A 7,229-nucleotide genomic window follows, 5' to 3' on the forward strand; every position below is an offset into this window, starting at 1 on the left:
TAGGGCTGGGCAACCTTTAAATAGTAGGACTTGATAATGCCCAGCACAACAGGAAGAGAGAGATAGAATTTCTAGGGGTGGGATTTACAGAGAACAGACAGTTCTCCAAGGGATCGGTCATGTCACCAATGGGTGGGACAAGACCCAGGAGCTTGAAACGGCAGATCTCTGAGGGACTAATAATGTCACGACTGAGCAAAATAAGGGGTGGGGCTTGTAAAGGCGGGGTTCCCACGTTTTGGTGAAGTCATGGAGGTCTATAGAAGGGGTCAGGCTGCTTGGGGTCTTGGCCAAATACCATTAGGAGGTGGTCCTCTTGGCTCAGGGGAAGGAAAAAGGGACTATTTCCAATATCTCACCTGTTACGTCTCCTACAGACCTGTACTGGGATGAGCCAGAAACAGAGTAACCTGGAGCTGGAACGCCACAACAAGGACAAGAGCAGTTGGCTAACATACGGGCCAATCCGGTTCCAAGGTAGTAATTCAACAGTTAAGTTAAATTGAATAAGTGCCTGCTGTTTATCAGGCACTGTGCTAGGTACTGGGGAATGCAATGTCCTTTGGTGGCCGCTATGACCCATGGCCAGGGAGCAGCTGGTATTATCCCCACTTCACCAATGGCATAGACATGTCCAGACCACAGATCCTTGGCAGAAAAGGGTTCCTGAAGCCCTATACCTCTCCTGCCATGCAATGCCTCTATTTGAGTCCCCAACCCCATTCTGGAGCTGCTTCAACCCCGCTGAGCCCTCATCTTTCCAATTCCATTCAATAAGTCCATATAAACCACCTTTTATGGGCAAGTCATAGGTAGACAAAATATTAGATGGTCTCTGCCCTAAGGGGGCGTCCAGCCTAAGAGGGCTGCAACATGTACAAAAATAACTATAATACAAGATAGCATTTGAAAAGGATAAAGGAGAAGTCCAGACAAAGAACTGATAAGAAATCTGAGAAGGAGAAGATCGCCTTCATCTGGGTAAGATTCATGGAAGACTTTGTACCAAGCTGGGCCTCCAAAGATAAGAATCTCTACAGGCAGAAAGACAGAAGCTGAGGCTGGACAGCTCCATCATGGGGCCGGGCCAGTGTGAATACCCCTTAAGGAAATCCATAGACAAGGTCAGAGAACAGCTAGGAGGGCGCCTGAGCCAAAATGAAGAGAGTGTAAGGGAAAAACAAGCCCAGAAAAGTAGGCTGGTGCCCGACCAGAAGGCTATGAAGGCTTGAGTTAAGCAGATGGCAGTGTCAGTAAAGGGGATGGGACATATTTGAAAGATGTTAAGGAAGCAGAATCAACAGGATTTGGCATTGGCTGTGAGGAGTGAGGGAGAATCAAAACAGAGCTTCAGGTTTTGAGTTTGGGTGACTGGAAAGTTGGTGGCGCCATCAACAGAAATAAGGAGGCTTGGAGGAGGGGCTGAGTAGGTGGGGTTTTTTGATTTTGTTTTTTTGGTGGCTGGGGAGGGGAGAAGATGATGAGCTCAATCAGTTCAATTTCAAACTCACTGAGTGCCCCCCATCCCTGGGACTATTATTTTTTTCAGCTAGAATATAAGCTACTGGAGGACAGACCCCATGTTGCCTGAACATGATCAATCCCTCAATTTTTGTGCTTTCAGGTTCTGATTCTTCCCGCAGCAGGGCCCCAGCAGGTCAGTAATAAAGATCTTCTGTGATCCAATTCTGGTGTTTCAACAAAGGTCTTACAGCTTGAGTCTCAAATTGAGAAACAGATTCACTTGGTCCTGGTCCCAGCTCTCTCTTGACTCTCTGTGTAACCCTGGGAAGGTCATTCAAACTTTCTTGGATTCTGTTTCCTCTACTGACTATGGGCAACATTTGTCTGATAAGGAAAATAATCAGAAAACATTGGATGGGGGAAGGAGAGACAGGTATGTGAACTGGGTCAGGAAGGAAGAGGAGTAGATTGTCCTTCAGGGATACTGTCCTTGTTCTCAGCTTCCTTGCCTCTCCCTTCCACAGTCTCTTATTTTCCCCACCCCTAGAGAAAAAGGCCCTCAAAGGACGGGTAGTTGGAGTCCTAGATTTAAAATATTCTGGTGATGGGAGCAGGAAATACAGAGGCATCACTCCCTTAATCCTACTCCACATATGCATAGCCTGCATTCAATACAGGTGGTCTGCAGCCCCTGGAACCCTCCTATTCCCTCTCCTTCCTTACATGGAAATGAATGAAAGAAAACACAGCTCATTAGCAACTATTCCAAAGGATAAAGGGCTTATATGGGGCTAGAATCCATGTTTTCATTTGGCTATGCTATCATCTAGCTGAGTGACTTCGGGCAAGGGACCTCAGAGAACATCTAGTTAAACTCACATTTGTGTAGGAGTTCCTTCTACAATATCCCTGACAAGTGGCTATCCTGAGGCAGCCTAATTCACTCTGAGACAGCTCTAACCAGTAGGAATGTTTTCCTTATATGAATCCTAAATGTCGGCTTGCTGTTCCAAGTTAGTCCAGTTCTCCAGGTCCAAAGAGATTCAATCTTCTCCCTCTCCAAATATGTGAAGACAGTTAAGACCCTCTTCTCCAAGTTAAACCTCTCCAGTTTGAAGTGATCCTCTTGGCAAGATAACAAGGTCTCCAGTGCTGTCACCAAGCTGGACAGTCTCCACCTGGTCAATGGCCTTCCCAAAATGTGGCACCCAGAACAGGCACACGATACTTCAAATCTGATCTGAATGGCTCACTCAGGATACTGTACCCATGTTGGGTTGGATTCTTTGGTTGCCTTGGTGCTCCTCTGACCCCATAAAACTAGACCTCTTTTTGCACAAACTATTGCCACGTGGTGTGTACTTTCCATACTTGCAAAGCTGATTCTCCGAATCCAGCTTTGACAGATAGTTTGAACACAGAGTATGTCTTCAGATCCCTCCCTTTTCTAACATTCTGAGTCTAGAGCCCCCGGTACCTCTGGATCTTCCATTTCTGGCTTATAGCCTTCTCTTTCTTTCTCTCCCTAGGACCCATGAGGATTTGGCTGACATTCCTTCTCCTGGTGGTGATCAGTTGGATGCTGGCATGAAGTTCCCCCTTCCCTACTACCCATTTCCAGGGGTCTTAGGAGGAAGGGGAGTTAATTCATATAACTTAGACGTGGAGTATCTGTGTTTTCTAAGTTGGTAGCTAGGGACAGGGCCACCAAGATATACAAACTCTCCAAGGCAATGCATCTGTGGAGGGGGCTGGGTTTCCTCATCTCAGTTTCTCTACTCATCTCTGGGACCTACGCCCAGAGGAACCCCCAGTAGGCAATTGCCTGAAAGCACATTTCAGGACACAATCAATAAAAAACATAGACTCCCACCATAGTGGCTTCTGACTCCTACTTCATGATCTGAAAAGCTTCTAACCCTGCCTGGGCTTGGTCTTGAGTAAAGAGATAGGCTTAGTTCTCACTATGTCCTACTGGGATAGGATACTCTACCGTTCTCTGAGCCCCAGTTTAATTAAGAATGAGGAGAAGGAGACAGACGGCTGTAGTGTCTGATGGCTTGTTATAGCCAGTCTGAGGATTATCCAACTTCTCTTGGGTATTTCCTTGGGGGGGGGGTGTCTCAAGTGAAATTAAGGTAAACTGAGGCATAAGTTCCATGAGTGATCAGTTTATTAGCAAAGCACGAACTTGACAATAAATTGGGTCTCAGCCTCCTCAGCAAGCTAAGACCCTGAATGAGGGTGACAGATTATTTTTGTGGACAAAAGGTGAAGCACCCAAAAACCAGAAGGCAGTATCACAGATCAGGGCTGTCCAAAGTGCAACCCTCGGGCCACATAAGCCCCCAGTGCTATTTTATGTGGCCTGCCTGTGTTTACTATGGGCCAGCGTGAAAATTGACACAAATGCTTTAACTAAAGCATTTGTGTCAATTTCTACGCTTGTGGTGGACACAGGCAGGCCACATTGGGCTGCTGGGCCTCTGTTTTGGACAGCCCTGTCATAGATGAAGAAAACAATACTATTGGTTACCAAGTCAAAAGTATCAATATGTTTGGTTACAGTCAGAAGCATCCCAGATGTGGGGAACAATGTGATTAATATGGGGTTAGCAATAAATCCTCCTTCCATCTTATTGGGAAATTCTGATTGATTTAGTACATCTGCAAGGATAACTAATAGCATATAGATAACAGATTTCTTCCAGTTGTACAAGGACAGCCAGTGACACAGAGATAATGGATTTCTTTTCGTTAAAGTGACTCATAGGGAAACTTAACTTTTTAACTCAGAGAGGAAGATTGAACTTCTGAACCTGTGAGCTTCTGAATTCAAAGACAAAGAAATATGATTTAGGCAGTTTTACGAAACATTTGCAATGATATGGAATAGAATCAATTACAAAATAGAAGCAATTTAATTTTTTCAATTGTCCCCTTTGATCAATGGCAAATATGTCTCCCATGGATCACTTATCCATAAGTTAATTCTATAAGATTTTTAACATAGTAATTATCCATAATGCATATTACTAAAAGCTTTCCTGTGGTTGGTCTAGAATAGCCTTTAGCATTACAACTAAGGCAAAGTCTAAAAAGAATAACATAAACGGCAATAAGAGGCAATTTATGAAAGTGTCTAGTAGGCCATTTTCCTGTAGCTAAGTGAACCAAGAAGAGGGGTTACCAGGGGTCACTTGGGGGAGGTAGCTGTGTTTCTGCTATGATTCATTAAATGTTATGTAGGCTTTTCATAATTTTCTTCTAACAGGTTAATGCAAAAACAAGATTGATTAATCAGAGCACAAACCCTTCCTGAGTTGTAGTAAGAATATCTAAAACGATGGGGTTTTGCAAAGCTATGAGAGCTACAAGCACCTACCTCAATCTAGAGGGAGGAGATGGACTCATTATGGGCCAGCTTTTCAGATTCAAATGAGAGTTTCAAACTGCTTGGAGGATTTGGGGAGATTTATATGTCACTTAAGGTAACCAAGAAAACTCAGCAAACATAAACAACAGAAATAAAAAGCCCAAGTCGTGTAGTGATGGTCATCACTATTAAAGAACATCATCTCTTTGTATCCTAATAACCCACTCCTAATGTCTTTTTAATCGGCATCTCGGCCAAAGCCTCATGGGTCCTAGAGACAGAAAGAAATAGAAGGCTGCAAGTTTCATCTCAAGTCCCAGATGTCCTGGGTGGTCATCTGGTCCCTGGAAACATCTTCTTTTGGACATTCTGGAATAGGCTTTGTTCTCGGGGCAGCTCTGAAGGGGCCTTCTCCTAAACAGATTTGCTTCTCTGGTTCCAAGTCACTTGCAGAGAATCCTTGAAAACTTTGCTAGAATCTGCCAGCAACAAGACAATACAATTTAGTTGCTTTTCCAATAACTAGCTCATGTGGTGAAAACCAGCTCATGGTTCTTAACAATAGAGCTATAAAAAGAACATCAAATTAAGCACCCATAATTCACCTGAAACTTCAGAGAATTTCAGTTGTCACATACTACTTATTGTTCCTATCTTTATCTCCTCTGTGCGACATTAAAAATACTGTGTCTGATTCCAAATGATGTTTGCCTTAACTTGTGCAAATGTCATCAGAAGGGCTTTAAGGTAGGTGGTGCAGTGGATCGTGTGCCAGGTTTAGAGTCAGAAAGACCTGAGTTCAAATGTGACCTCAGACACTTACTAGCTGCGTGACTCTGGGCAAGTCACTTGACCTTTGTTTACCTCAGTTTCCCCATCTGTAAAATGGGGATAATAAGAGCTCCTACATCTCCTAGGGTTGTTGTAAGGATTAAATAAGATAATAATTGTAAAGCATCTAGCACAAGGCCTGGCACATAGTAAGTGCTATATAACAGTTAGCTATTATTATTATTATTATTAAAGTTGGTAAGTGGAAAAGAAAAAAAACTGCCTAGTAGTTATTTTTTTTTTCCTACCAAGCCAGATATCTAAGCACGTAACTAAGAGTATATAATGTAGGAAGAAGAAATACCTAGGAGTTCACAGGAGAAAAAAAAATCCAAGAAGGGAACCAGGAAAAAGACAAAAACAAAAAAGCATGTCACAGGATCATACATTCGGAAATGAAAGGGACCTATGTGACCATTTAGTCTAATTCCTTTGTTTTACATGAGCAAAATTGGGCCCAAAGAGGTTAAGGGGTTTGTTCAAGGTCTCACAGATAGTAAGACACGAATGTGGGTTCAAACCTTCTGATTCTGAATCCAGCACTCTTTGTACTACCCCAAGAAATGAATTTTCCTATACAGGTTATCAGTGAAGCTTGGTAGGACAGAGCTAACGCCTGAAGTATGGCTCAAGAGGAAAAAATGGATAAAAAGCATTTATTAAGCACTTACTATGTACAAAATTCTCTACCAAGAGCTGAGGATACAAACAGAAAAGTCAGAGTCCCTGCTCTCAAGGTGCTCACAATCTAATGGAGGAGACAACACATATGGAAGGTTTCAGCTGCAAGGCAGATGGCGAGGTCCTATTGAGGTTTAGGGGTACTGGGACCCAGAAATGGTGACGTGTATGTATTAGGAGGGCAGAGTTTATAATCTCAAAGAGGATCATAAACATGTCTGAAACGTTCGGAACCGCCGGATATAAGAAACTCTCAAAGTAGAAGGCAGAAGAATCAAAACATTTATTTAGGCTCCACAGTAACCAACCCATGAACCAGCAACCCCATTTTGATATATTGATCAAAAGCTTCCAGGCCCAATAAGTACGCCTTGAAAGAGTAACCAGGAGGCTACAGAGAAGCATGATTGCGTAAAGCAAAATCATGTTTCCCCCTCTATGGTAATAAGATTACCCACTGGCCTGAAGTCTTTGTTCAGCTTTCTCCCGTAGGTCAGCTCTGCTACTGGCAGCTCCTGCTTCAGCTGTGGCTGTGGCTGTAACTGTAGCTGTAACTGTAACTGTAACTGTCGCTGTAACTGTCGCTGTAACTGTCGCTGTAACTGTCTCTGGCTCCAACCGGAAAAGGAAAAGAGGATCTTCAAGCTGTCCTCTCCCCTCTTATAGAGTTTTTGACATCATCAAGCACCGCCTGAACGACCAGGGCCGATTGGTTCTTGACTTGGCCCCTCCCCCTAGCGTAGCCGTTAACACCTCCCCTCAGCCAGCCCCATGACTCATCACACAGGAAGTTGTCTGCTGCCTGGAATGCTCTTTGGGCTTCCTGCCCCGGAAGAGCAAGCCACAGTGTCCAGAGGCTCAATGAGGTAAGCTGAGT

The 7,229-nt window shown here is 43.8% G+C and overlaps 1 long non-coding RNA gene across 1 annotated transcript; it reads left to right on the forward strand.

The window, feature by feature from the left end:
* Positions 1–347: 347 nt before the first annotated feature.
* On the forward strand, positions 348–3,301 carry LOC118835963. Its single transcript, XR_005009540.1, has 3 exons — positions 348–477; positions 1,625–1,657; positions 2,994–3,301. It is a non-coding gene; the product is annotated as an uncharacterized LOC118835963 (long non-coding RNA).
* The last annotated feature ends 3,928 nt before the right edge of the window (positions 3,302–7,229 follow it).

Source organism: Trichosurus vulpecula, chromosome 2 (assembly GCF_011100635.1).
Source record: "Trichosurus vulpecula isolate mTriVul1 chromosome 2, mTriVul1.pri, whole genome shotgun sequence".
NCBI lineage: Eukaryota > Metazoa > Chordata > Mammalia > Diprotodontia > Phalangeridae > Trichosurus > Trichosurus vulpecula.